Raw genomic sequence first — 14,259 nt, 5'->3', positions numbered from 1 at the left:
ATTTGGTTATTTTCTGGACAGCGACTCACGGGACAGATTTATCATAGGTCTTGATAATGAGAAAAATGTAGGACAAATGAATGAAAACTACAGACCTAACTTGTGAGAAAGCCTATCACTTACTCTTGCAAGGAAAATACCACAGTTTGAGGCTACTACTAATACTAGTGTCGTGCTCAAAATAGAGGAAAGGGTCACTTATTGTCAGTTCACATTCCGCTTGAACTCGGTCCAAGGTGTGTAGACGCTTATCTAAATCCGCTATAGCGTCCTCCAGCTGCACCCTGGACACAGTTGGCAGTTCAAGCAAAGTCCGCAAAGCCTTGGAGGCTCTCGTACACCATCCTCGAGCAGCCGCCCATCCTCTTTCAAGTTGCTCCTTCTCCGCCATCACGAGTAATCACCACAGCTTGCTGCACGTATACACAAGTTCAGTTCGCGTGAGCACGTAAAGGCTGCTCCCGGGTCTGGGCACCACTTGTTCCTCCCACACAAGTCCCATAGAAGGAGAAACCGGTGAAAAATAACTCGCGAGGCGGAGCAACACATGGGGGGTATCAAACAGCTCGAGTCTCGTGCTGTACTGAGTTTATTTACTTCGCTGAGTAAATATGATCTCTTCCAAACAACAATGGGATCTTATACATTCAATAAGGCATCTTACAGACTGACGTGTCCACAATGGATTAAATGCTACGGTAAACATGGCAAAAGTTTATGCGCCGTGCACAGCTTAGGTAAACAAACCCTTACGATCTCAGTGTCATCATTCAAACCCCTGGCGCCAACATAGACAAAAAAAGTAGAAATTGATTTCCGTAAGTTTTTGTCTAACTGACTCTTGCAGGAATAAAGGTTATATGAAGAAGGAAACAGAAAAGGAAGAGAATTCCACAGCTTAGGCGTTCCAGGGAAGAAAGAGGCTTCAACAGGCAACCTTAGAGTGACCTGTTCTCCCTGTAGAAGTTGTGGGAAAACAGTAGCCTAACTCGCGCTAACTCGTGACTAAAGCCATCTTTATTGACTGCTTATAAGGTAATTTATTATAGATCCACATCGTTATTAGGCTTAGGTATTGGATGATTTTCTTCTGCACTTGAAATGCCATGTTACGAAAATAGGATATCTTTTGTGCAGCATAACTTGGAACATTATATTTCGTGGAAGATATTCCAATAAGGCAGTAGTCAAGGCTATACATTTCAGGAAAATGTGGGTCAGGTGATGTACTTCAAAACTGTTAACAGTGCCCATAAAGATCTCAGTTAGTAGGAGATATTGCAGAAGAAAAATAACTCCATTAAGATACATCCTGCTTGGGATTACAGATGAATATTGTGTCATGTGGATGTTTCCGTGTGGCACCATTATTGTGATGATCAGTCATTGTTGTGACTGATGTATTGCAGTTAAAATATTGAGCATTAAATGGATTAAATATCTTCCTTCAAATAATTTTATATCCAAATTAACGCTAAATGTATTAGTCCGATTAAATGTATGTATTCGTGACCTAATTTTGATTCAGTGCAACTTCGTGGAAACTCTTTACACACGAGTGGATATTAAAACAATGTTTGATAACACAATAGTACTATATCGACCGTATGTAGTCACTCCAATAGTGAAAAATATTCATTTGTTGATGTTTTGAAGGTTGGAAGTGTTCTCGCCATGTTTGGCGCGACAGGTGAAACACCGAACCAGACTTCGCCATTAGGACCCAAGTTAAGTGGCTATTTTGTCCATAATTCACCCTCATGTCTTAATTCATTCCATAATTCTAATGAAATTTCTTGACTTTAATTGAAGACGTATGTGCTTTATAGACAACCTAAAAAATATATTTTTTTCATATGTAAACAAAAAGATTATTTTTTCACGCCGTGATTCTATTTAGAAATACCTATTTATTGTAAGTGATTATTTACGAGAACAGTGATTATTTACAAGAATTTTTAGATAAGGTTTTTGGGATCTTGGTAGAACATAAAGATATATATTTCTGTTTCATTCAGAACGTAAAGGACATTGAGACTCCGACGAAACTCCAGGTTCGAGCCCTAAGAATATTGAGATTTGTAATAACCAACTTAATGTTGTCTTTAACAGCTTAGTTATCAAGTACAAACTAGGCTAAACTGGTTTATCATCCTTTCAGACGCGTACAGTAAATGAGAGAGTTGTCCTTGACAGTTTAATTTGAATGGACTCATAATGGTAGCCTATCTGTATTTAGCTTCATTGATAAACACTTTACATTTTGCACATCATGTTTGCAAATATCTAATATTTGCATCAATATCATATGTTCATGGGATCAAAATCTTCAAATCCATTATAAGAAATCAAACGTAGTTTACATTTACTATCAGACGAGTTACTGAACCTACGAACAGAATATTGTTTCTGTTTATCATCTTAAAGGCATTTATGTGACTAGATTATAATTATGAGAACTAGGTTGAGCCTGGACGTGTCAGTATAGGAGCAGAGGTTAGACCTATATCTGCCTATCATTAATTTTATCAAAGACACATTGTTGATATTCTCCATAGCCTAGTTGCAAATGGACAGCTACAGATGGAGAAGTACAGTAATTCAAGTTGGATTTGCAGTTCTTTATGATTCCTTATTGTCCAATTATGTTCTTATATTACATAGGGATTGTGTGATGATACAATCATAATATGATATTGTGTTTAAGATAATTTTCTTTGATATAAATAGACCACTAACAAGCACATACTTAATTTATCTCCCTTATACATTGGTTTTCACTTAGTAAACTTATATGTCCTCTCCAATATACCTTGGTAGTATATGTAGAACCTCCACATATCACAATCTACATATCATGACAATTTTCTCTTGCTTTTTTATACAATGAGTTTTTTTGTACAAAGAAATAGCCACATAAACATTAAGAATGTCAATATTATAGCCTTATAATTATCTTCAAAACATAGAAAATATTCGTTTTATATTTTTTTACACAGTACCAGAAGCGTTAACTAAAGCTCATTTGGCGAAATTATGTTTCCTCAAATAAAATGTTATGCCAGATGTCCAAAATTCTTCTCTATCTTTTATTTTCTATGTTTTGCACCTGACTTTCTTCAGTCGAAGTGATTTACCGTTCATGCTTTAGATTAAACTATATTTGTCAATTGACCAATTCCCTCTCCCATCTCATCATGACGCTTCTTATTTTTCTTTGATTTGAATCCTTAGTTTTCACCTCTCCTTCAACATGATAATCTCTGAATCTGTGAGTGTGTAATTACCTATTTTTACTGTGTGAGGAGAGAGTTCTACACTCGCCAGACCAAATCTCTAGAACATTCTGTACTATTATACAACTTGTAAGATTTATGTATGGTGTCTGCCTTAACCATGACCTCATTCTTCTTATTCCATTCATCAACCACTCTTATATCAACTTTAAAATTACTTCTCTGAATATATTTGAACAATATTGTCCTAATTTAATGCTATATTCTCTAGATGTGTGTGTGTGTGTGTGTGTGTGTGTTCTCAGAAAGTAACTGGGTATTATTCAACAATGATTTCCCAAAAGCCCTTTACCTCATATCCTCTTATTTCGATGCTTGAAAATGGCTAAATTTTTGTCAGTTTTTTGTCTTATTAGTGTTTATAATGATTTTTTCATTCAAAAAGTAATGGTATTTCGAAACTGTTTAGATCCTTCAACATCTCTAGGCATCTTCACTACACTCTCAAGACCATTGGCCATCTTGACAATTTCTTCGACGCGTTTAGATTTCATCAAATAATGATGGCAGCAAAACTATATAAATCCGTCTACATATCCGGATTTGTATGGGATTCAATCTGGATAGATTTGGTTATGTGACGTCACATGACCCAGGGGTATATAAGGCCGCGGCGAAAGAGATCTGATCATTTGAGGATGGGACTCCGTACCGACAACATCTCCTCTCAGACTCTCCGGCAAGAAAAAGATTTGGTAAGTGCACCTGAGGCCGGAATTAAAATGAGCGTTCCAGTTGTAAAGTTGACCCAGAAGGATGTAAATGACCTGATGGTCATGGGAGAGGCAGGTCGGGGAGGCAATGCCAAGGTTGAAATGGTAATGTTCCGTGGATCGTGTTGCGTGATCAAAACCCCTCACGACGAAGTGAGTTCGAAATGTCTTATGGATGAAGCCGACATTCACAGGAGACTGGCTGGGGCTGGAGGAGCCCCTCTCCTTCGAGGAGTGTGCCGCAACCCCCCACGGATCATCTTAACCCACACTGGCCAGCCGTTTGATAAGTACATGAGAACATGTCGGTCGGACGAGGAACTGGTCGACTCCCTCATCATGATCGCTCGTCGGCTGATGGAGGTCCATAAGAAAAACATTGTCCATAATGACGTCAAGGTGGACAATGTGACCGTGTCGATGGGTGAGAAGCCAGAGTTTCACATCATCGACTTCGGCTTGAGCGTGAAGAAGGGAAGTTGCATTGAGTACAATGTTGCTAACTTCTGGATGGCCCCTGAGCTGAGGGAGCGCAAGCCGGTCTCCCCAGCCAGTGACGTCTTCTCTTTTGGGCATCTAATGAGGCACGTGTCCATCCTTGTCAGGGAGCAGGGTGTGCGGGAAGGCCTCCAGGATCTTCACCAAAGAGCGATCGAGAGCGACCCCTCAGAGAGACCAGGTCTGCCAGTTATTATTGGTGAGCTGAAGAAGGTGTTGGGGTCAGTCCGGAGGCCTACCAGAGGAGGGGGTCAACGGAACCAAAGGAAGAAGAGGAAGGGCAGGAAATGAGGTGCCCTTCCTCAACTGTCTACCCCACAATAATAACTTTGTTTTAGAGGAAATTTTACTTTTAATATAATGGGAAAGAACTTTGTTTTCGAGGTAATTAATATCTTTATATATCTTCCAACGGGAAACACCTTTATTTAAGAGGAAATTAAATTATTGATTTAAAACGGAAAAAATTTTTTGGAACTCGACATGCAACCACCTCCTCGTGGTGAGTTCTGGGTGATAAGAGATCAAACATCTCTTATCAGCTAAGAGTTGCATACAAACATATTTCCTGATGAGTTAAAGACAACTGGATAATGTTCTTATGATCTTAAATGTTCTTAGAGTCTGGCTAGTGTTATCTTGTAGGTCTTCTATCCCCTACAGCTCGGGCTGGGCCCAGACTGTATCATGGACAACGATAAATGATCTTAGCCTAGCAATCATGGTCAGCGATAAATGATTTAGCCTAACCATTATGGACAAGGATAAATGATCTTAGCCTAGCCATAATGGTAAATGATGAATGGTCTTAGCCTAACTATCATGGACAATGATAAATGGTCTTAGCCTAGCCATCAAGGTCCATTTTCAGTCGTCCATCGTAAATTTGCATGTCATTTTAATATCATTAGTAGTTTTAACCTTATAGAAGACTGACTTGGTTCAGTTGTATGTTTCCATACAAGAACAAATTGAAGTGTCCTAAGCATTTTGAAATCTGATTTTTACTACTTATATTAACTTGTATTAACTTTCTAAAATGGGAAACAGAAGAAGGAGTCACGCGGGGAGGGCTCATCCTCCTCGAAGGCTCAGAGTGGGGTGCCTAAATGTGTGTGGATGTGAAAAAAGGAGAGATAGGTAGTATGTTTGAGGAAAGGAACCTGGATGTTTTGGCTCTGAGTGAAACGAAGCTCAAGGGTAAAGGGGAAGAGTGGTTTGGGAATGTCTGGGGAGTAAAGTCAGGGGTTAGTGAGAGGACAAGAGCAAGGGAAGGAGTAGCAATACTCCTGAAACAGGAGTTGTGGGAGTATGTGATAGAGTGTAAGAAAGTAAACTCTCGATTAATATGGGTAAAACTGATATATATATATATATATATATATATATATATATATATATATATATATATATATATATATATATATATATATATATGATCAGGATATTGTTCTTATTTCTGTATCACACCATCACTATTCTACAGTATTTCTACATCTGTTGTTCTCTCATACCTCGAAATTGATATCATCTTATCTTCTTATATTCCAGACATTTATATCCAAATAAGTGCATCAGCTTCTCTATTCCTTTTTATCATTTTCCAACTATAAACCATAATTCTTTGACCAATTTATATAATAAAATAGTTTATGTTAAAATAATTTTCGTGTAAGAGAAAACGGATATATTAGAGAAACTATAGGGTAAACTATATTTTTCTGTCGTCGGAACCACCATTATTTTCCTCTTCCTGTAATATTCCATTGCTTCGCCTCTTCTCCCTCTTCATATAAGTTTGATCACATCAGCTGATATAAGTATACATCACCTCACTCGATGTATACTTCGCTCTTAACGGGTCAGATGATTCTAAATAATAAACTAATTCTTCTTTTAATGATACTAAACGAAGAACAATATATAAAGGATAGAAATTAGATTTGTCCCTGTTGGTGATAGATGAAAAAATGTTAGTGGTAGATGAAAAAAGACAAAAGAAAATCCATCTTAATGACAATATCTTCATATATGACTGTACACCTAATTGTGTTCATTACACAATCCCTCATGTAATATAGAAACAAGACTAGATTGTAGGAAACAATGAAATGCTGCAGCTCAAGAATGAATTACTTCTCAATCTCTGGTCGTCCATTCAGGCTAGGCTACGAAAAAAAAATATGTAGCTATTGAAAAATTATTACCATAGTTAGATAAAGGCTTAACCTATACTCGTATGTTGATAGGTCAAGGTCAACCTAGTCCCAAAAATTAGTCTAGTTACTTTAATGCCTTTAAGATAATAAACAGAAACATTACATGAGACTGACAATAGTGTGTCACTTATATGTCTCGGGGTTTATTTTTATCATTCACCTATGAGACAATTCCTTGTAGAATGATGCCTGTTGGCGCCAGACGTATGAAAGTTGACTGCGAAAATAATGGAGTGACGCATTTAATCCATTGTGGACACGTCAGTCTGTAAGATGCCTTATTGAATGTATAAGATCCCATTGTTGTTTGGAAGAGATCATATTTACTCAGCGAAGTAAATAAACTCAGTACACCACGAGACTCGAGCTGTTTGATACCCCCCATGTGTTGCTCCGCCTCGCGAGTTATTTTTCACCGGTTTCTCCTTCTATGGGACTTGTGTGGGAGGAACAAGTGGTGCCCAGACCCGGGAGCAGCCTTTACGTGCTCACGCGAACTGAACTTGTGTATACGTGCAGCAAGCTGTGGTGATTACTCGTGATGGCGGAGAAGGAGCAACTTGAAAGAGGATGGGCGGCTGCTCGAGGATGGTGTACGAGAGCCTCCAAGGCTTTGCGGACTTTGCTTGAACTGCCAACTGTGTCCAGGGTGCAGCTGGAGGACGCTATAGCGGATTTAGATAAGCGTCTACACACCTTGGACCGAGTTCAAGCGGAATGTGAACTGACAATAAGTGACCCTGAGTTGTTGGAAGCAGACCTGGACAAAGCAGATGTTTACGCAGTGTTGTTAGAGCTGTTCGGGTGCAGGCTGGCGAACTGTTGGTGAAACTGGATAAGACTGCCGTCAAAAAAGGGTCGGGAAGTAGGGAAGATAAGTCTGCAAGTGCAAGCGCAGTGTCTACTAGTGCCAGTGTGAACCTTCCACGGCTCGACTTGCCGAAGTTTAGTGGTGAACTAACCCAGTGGCAGTCATTCTGGGATTTGTTTGTGGCCATGGTAGACGACTCTACTCTACCAGCCATCAGCAAGTTCACCTATCTGCAGGCCTTATTGGAAGGTGAGGCCAAGTCTGTCATCCAAGGCTTGTCACTTACTGCAGTTAATTATGCTGTGGCCTGTAATCTGTTGAAGGAGCGGTATGGGAAGCCAGAGAGGATTATCTTCGCCCACATTCAAGCTCTTCTTGGCTTGAGCCTGCCGTTCAAGCCTCAAGGATCTACGACTTATGTGTCCGCCTTGAGGAAGATGCAGGATGACCTCCTGATCCACATCAGGAGTTTGGAGGCACTGGGGGTAAGTGGCAGTGAGTTTGGCCTCTTCCTCACCCAAGTGATTTTGCCTCGTCTGCCGAGCGACATCCGTTTGGAGTGGTCGAGTGAAGGATCGGGCCACGAAAGGGATCTCGCATGGCTGCTGGATTTTCTTAGGAAGGGGATTGAGCGCCGTGAATGCTCAGACTCCTTTATATATATATATATATATATATATATATATATATATATATATATATATATATATATATATATATATGGGGGAGGAATGGGATGTATTTAGGGAATCCGTGATGGATTACGCAAAAGGTGCTTGTGGCATGAGAAGAGTGGGAGGTGGGTTGATTAGAAAGGGTAGTGAGTGGTGGGATGAAGAAGTAAGATTATTAGTGAAAGAGAAGAGAGAGGCATTTGGACGATTTTTGCAGGGAAAAAATGCAACTGAGTGGGAGATGTATAAAAGAAAGAGACAGGAGGTCAAGAGAAAGGTGCAAGAGGTGAAAAAAGGGCAAATGAGAGTTGGGGTAAGAGAGTATCATTAAATTTTAGGGAGAATAAAAAGATGTTCTGGAAGGAGGTAAATAAAGTGCGTAAGACAAGGGAGCAAATGGGAACTTCAGTGAAGGGCGCAAATGGGGAGGTGATAACAAGTAGTGGTGATGTGAGAAGGAGATGGAGTGAGTATTTTGAATGTTTGTTGAATGTGTTTGATGATAGAGTGGCAGATATAGGGTGTTTTGGTCGAGGTGGTGTGCAAAGTGAGAGGGTTAGGGAAAATGATTTGGTAAACAGAGAAGAGGTAGTAAAAGCTTTGCGGAAGATGAAAGCCGGCAAGGCAGCAGGTTTGGATGGTATTGCAGTGAAATTTATTAAAAAAGTGGGTGACTATATTGTTGACTGGTTGGTAAGGTTATTTAATGTATGTATGACTCATGGTGAGGTGCCTGAGGATTGGCGGAATGCGTGCATAGTGCCATTGTACAAAAGCAAAGGGGATAAGAGTGAGTGCTCAAATTACAGAGGTATAAGTTTGTTGAGTATTCCTGGTAAATTATATGGGAGGGTATTGATTGAGAGGGTGAAGGCATGTACAGAGCATCAGATTGGGGAAGAGCAGTGTGGTTTCAGAAGTGGTAGAGGATGTGTGGATCAGGTGTTTGCTTTGGAGAATGTATGTGAGAAATACTTAGAAAAGCAAATGGATTTGTATGTAGCATTTATGGATCTGGAGAAGGCATATGATAGAGTTGATAGAGATGCTCTGTGGAAGGTATTAAGAATATATGGTGTAGGAGGCAAGTTGTTAGAAGCAGTGAAAAGTTTTTATCGAGGATGTAAGGCATGTGTACGTGTAGGAAGAGAGGAAAGTGATTGGTTCTCAGTGAATGTAGGTTTGCGGCAGGGGTGTGTGATGTCTCCATGGTTGTTTAATTTGTTTATGGATGGGGTTGTTAGGGAGGTGAATGCAAGAGTTTTGGAAAGAGGGGCAAGTATGAAGTCTGTTGGGGATGAGAGAGCTTGGGAAGTGAGTCAGTTGTTGTTCGCTGATGATACAGCGCTAGTGACTGATTCATGTGAGAAACTGCAGAAGCTGGTGACTGAGTTTGGTAAAGTGTGTGAAAGAAGAAATTAAGAGTAAATGTGAATAAGAGCAAGGTTATTAGGTACAGTAGGGTTGAGGGTCAAGTCAATTGGGAGGTAAGTTTGAATGGAGAAAAAGTGGAGGAAGTAAAGTGTTTTAGATATCTGGGAGTGGATCTGGCAGCGGATGGAACCATGGAATCGGAAGTGGATCATAGGGTGGGGGAGGGGGCGAAAATTCTGGGAGCCTTGAAGAATGTGTGGAAGTCGAGAACATTATCTCGGAAAGCAAAAATGGGTATGTTTGAAGGAATAGTGGTTCCAACAATGTTGTATGGTTGCGAGGCGTGGGCTATGGATAGAGTTGTGCGCAGGAGGGTGGATGTGCTGGAAATGAGATGTTTGAGGACAATGTGTGGTGTGAGGTGGTTTGATCGAGTAAGTAATGTAAGGGTAAGAGAGATGTGTGGAAATAAAAAGAGCGTGGTTGAGAGAGCAGAAGAGGGTGTTTTGAAATGGTTTGGGCACATGGAGAGAATGAGTGAGGAAAGTTTGACCAAGAGGATATATGTGTCGGAGGTGGAGGGAACGAGGAGAAGTGGGAGACCAAATTGGAGGTGGAAAGATAGAGTGAAAAAGATTTTGTGTGATCGGGGCCTGAACATGCAGGAGGGTGAAAGGAGGGCAAGGAATAGAGTGAATTGGATCGATGTGGTATACCGGGGTCGACGTGCTGTCAGTGGATTGAATCAGGGCATGTGAAGCGTTTGGGGTAAACCATGGAAAATTGTGTGGGGCCTAGATGTGGAAAGGGAGCTGTGGTTTTCGGGCATTATTGCATGACAGCTAGAGACTGAGTGTGAACGAATGGGGCCTTTGTTGTCTTTTCCTAGTGCTACCTCGCACACATGAGGGGGGAGGGGGATGGTATTCCATGTGTGGCGGGGTGGCGATGGGAATGAATAAAGGCAGACAGTGTGAATTGTGTGCATGGGTATATATGTATGTGTCTGTGTGTGTATATATATGTGTACATTGAGATGTATAGGTATGTATATTTGCGTGTGTGGACGTGTATGTATATACATTGTGTATGGGGGTGGGTTGGGCCATTTCTTTCGTCTGTTTCCTTGCGCTACCTCGCAAACGCGGGAGACAGCGATAAAGCAAAATAAATAAAAATAAATATATATATATATATATATATATATATATATATATATATATATATATATATATATATATATATATATATATTCTATTAGTTTATCTATTCATCTATAGCCAATATGACAAGTACTGAGTACTGCCCACATATCTTGGGCGACTCTTCATCCACTCCTCTCACAGCCACTGGGATCAAAACTCTTCTGCCTTATCATCTCTCCTGCTGTCATCTCTCTTCATCTGTCTCTTTACATCCTCCTCCATCATGGTGACCTCCCTCTCTCTGTCTGCTACAGGAACTGTTGCGGTCACTGCTCTCACGACCTGTCCTGCTCTCGACCCAGCCACGAAGGTGCCTGGAGGCGCGACATGCCATTAGCTGCTGCATCCCATAATTTATGTGAAGAGTCCAAGCCACACGGGGATTGTCAGCTTTAGTAACCCCATCTCTCCTCGAACACTGAAGCCCCGGAATTCTCTCTCCTCTTTTTTCGTCTTTCCCTTCTTCCCTCTAAACCCCCGACGCCTTCCCTCCCACGAACTCTGAGCAACTACCTCATATTTTAGAAAACAGCCTTTCTGATGTTCATTGTGTGGGGTTTCCAGGAGAGAGTGCGTCGAGCATCTTTGTGCCTAACACAGTGATGTTTTTGCTGGGTTGAAGTGTAGCGTTTAAAATCTGATGGCAAGAAAAAACAAGCGAGAGATATCGAAAGACACACGAATAGGAATTACATTTTTGCGAGGTTGAAATATAACCAAGTCACTGCTTCCTTATTCTGTTGTATTTTTTCTTATTGGTGTTAAGACAGCACGGGCAGCTGAGGCCCCTAATCAAGGCCTCTGAACACATTATAGTACAGAAAAGTCACTCCATCAACACACTACCACGACGGATCAACGAGAGAGGAACCATTACAGAACAGACTGAAGCAGAAAAAGCGATAGGAAGGAAGTTGAGAAAGGAACGACTTATGCCACACCCTGTCACACGTCTTTAGAGATAGAGGACAACGATATATCTATATTTATCCATATATCTATATATCTCTTTCTATCTATCTTTCTATCTATCTACATATACACAGAGATTGACAGAGGTAGGAAGTTGGACAGATAAGACAGTGATCTCGACTCCGCCTACATATGGTTAAAAACTTCTCGCAAGAAGTCATCTCAGGCAACGCTGTGACATCGTCAGTGGACGGAGAAGAACACAATTTATTCGAGGAACATTTTGCCTCGTAGTCCCTCATCACCCAGCTCCCGAAGAGTGAGGAGAGCCAAAGAAGGTGTCTTGGACTCGTGTATATCTACATAGCAATAATGGTGGTGCGCGTGTGTATGTCTGTCTGTCTGAGCACAAAGTTGACCGTTGACCTTACCTGTGATGGTTAGGTCAAAGTTCAGTGATATCTAAGGGTGCAGTGACGAGGTGTAGTGATTATGGACTTAGCAGTGACGACGAGGGGATGACTAAAGAGTACAAAGAAGACAGGATGCAGTGAAGATAAAAGGGGGCAGTGAAAATGTAATTGTGAATATAAGAATGATGAAAATGATTATGCAGTAAGCATAAGGGTGTACTGATGATGAGGATGTGGTGAAGTTAAGGCTATGGCGACGACAAAGGTGTAGTGAAGATGTAAATTAGTGAAGAGGGTGTTGTGAAGAGTGCCATTTTTAGACAGATAGATAGTTAAACATACAGAAATACAGAGATATAGATATGCCAGGGCCCTCGATGTCCACAAAGACATCTGACAGTATGAGGCACATTTTTTTTTTTTTTTTTTTTTTTTTTTTTTTTCTTTTTTTTTCCAAAAGAAGGAACAGAGAAGGGGGCCTGGTGAGGATATTCCCTAAAAGACCCAGTCCTCTGTTCTTAACGCTACCTCGCTAATGCGGGAAATGGCGAATAGTATGAAAGAAAGAAAATATATATATATATAGGGGAGAAAGGGGAGATAGGGGATAGGGGAGAAAGAATACTTCCCACGTATTCCCTGCGTGTCGTAGAAGGCGACTAAAAGGGAAGGGAGCGGGGGGCTGGAAATCCTCCCCTCTCGTTTTTTTTTTTTTTTTTTTCCAAAAGAAGGAACAGAGGAGAGGTCCAGGTGAGGATATTCCCTCAAAGGCCCAGTCCTCTGTCCTTAACGCTACCTCGCTATCGCGGGAAATAGCGAATAGTATGAAAAAAAAAAAAAAAAAAAAATATATATATATATATATATATATATATATATATATATATATATATATATATATATATATATATATTACTCCCATTCCAATAGAAAAAAACTAACATAAACCAGTGTAATACGTACTAAAAGGTCTCTCTCTCTCTCTCTCTCTCTCTCTCTCTCTCTCTCTCTCTCTCTCTCTCTCTCTCTCTCTCTCTCTCACTACGCACATGCGCGAAAGACATATTAATCCAAATTCAATCAATACTCTACCGCCTCTGTGTTTACTGTCTTTGAACAAGAGATGAAAGAAGAATTCATCATCGGACAAAAGCTATATTCTGATGACTTTCCTTACAACATATAATCCCAATTACATACAAAGCTCCACTGTTGTTTCCTTCATTCAATATTGGCCGAGTACAATATTGTTGTCACAGTATAATACTCTTGTCTTGGTGCAATGTCGCTGTCGCGCTATAATACTGTTGTCTCAGTATCATATTACTGCCTCAGTGTAACACAGATGTCTGGGTATATCATCGCTGTCTCAGTATGTCATACTGTCGTCTCAGTACAATATTTCTCTCAGTATGATACTGTCTTGCCATAATACTGCTGTCTCAGTATAACACTGTTGTCTCAGTATCATATTTCTGCCTCAGTATAACACAGATGTCTGGGTATAATATCGCTGTCTCAGCATATCATACTGTCGTCTCAGTATAATATTGTCGTCTCAGTACAATAATGTTCTCTCAGTATAATACTGTCTTGCCATAATACTGCTGTCTCAGTATCACACTGTTGTCTCAGTATCATATCACTGCCTCAGTATAAGACATATCTCTGATTATAATATCGCTGTCTCAGCATATCATACTGTCGTCTCAGTATAATATTGTCGTCTCAGTACAATATTTGTCTCAGTATAATACTGTCTTGCCATAATACTGTTGTCTCAGTATAATACTTGTCTCGCCTCATTAATGTAAAGGAAATGCTACAGACAACATCCCAAATTAGTTTCTTTCAAACCATCCGTTCCTAACCTTTCAGAGCTATATGAATGACCAGTCAGATCAAAATCATACCAGAATATGTTTGTAGGAGAAAGCAACCCTCTGGTAGACATACCGAACCATTAAGTGTTCATCAGGCTGGAGACAGACCAAGACAAAATGATGCAGCGGTTCCGTCGTGCAAAACAAACCCACTCTGATTTGTTTTGAACGACGGAATTGGTTTTGTTGTTCTTATTTGTATTCCTTCTTAGTTTTTCTAGACCTTTGATCAAATCTGGTGACGAGAACTGAACATCTTTT

At 40.3% G+C, this 14,259-nt stretch overlaps 1 protein-coding gene across 2 annotated transcripts in view; it reads right to left on the bottom strand.

Annotated features, from left to right (window-relative positions):
- The window catches only part of LOC139761678 (uncharacterized), a 293,203-nt gene that overhangs the window by 182,069 nt on the left and 96,875 nt on the right, over window positions 1–14,259 (bottom strand). Inside the window, exon 1 of one of the 2 annotated variants that reach the window (XM_071686007.1) lies at window positions 665–693. The exons of the other annotated variant lie outside the window; for it this stretch is intronic. The gene's annotated coding sequence lies outside the window, so the exon portion shown is untranslated. Of the gene's footprint in view, window positions 1–664; window positions 694–14,259 lie in introns of those variants that run through there. 2 annotated transcript variants of the gene reach the window in all.

The sequence above is a fragment of the Panulirus ornatus genome, chromosome 41 (genome assembly GCF_036320965.1).
Source record: "Panulirus ornatus isolate Po-2019 chromosome 41, ASM3632096v1, whole genome shotgun sequence".
In the NCBI taxonomy this organism is placed as follows: domain Eukaryota; kingdom Metazoa; phylum Arthropoda; class Malacostraca; order Decapoda; family Palinuridae; genus Panulirus; species Panulirus ornatus.
Note: the sequence above shows the minus strand (reverse complement) of the source record. Positions and strands in the feature narration are given on the sequence as shown.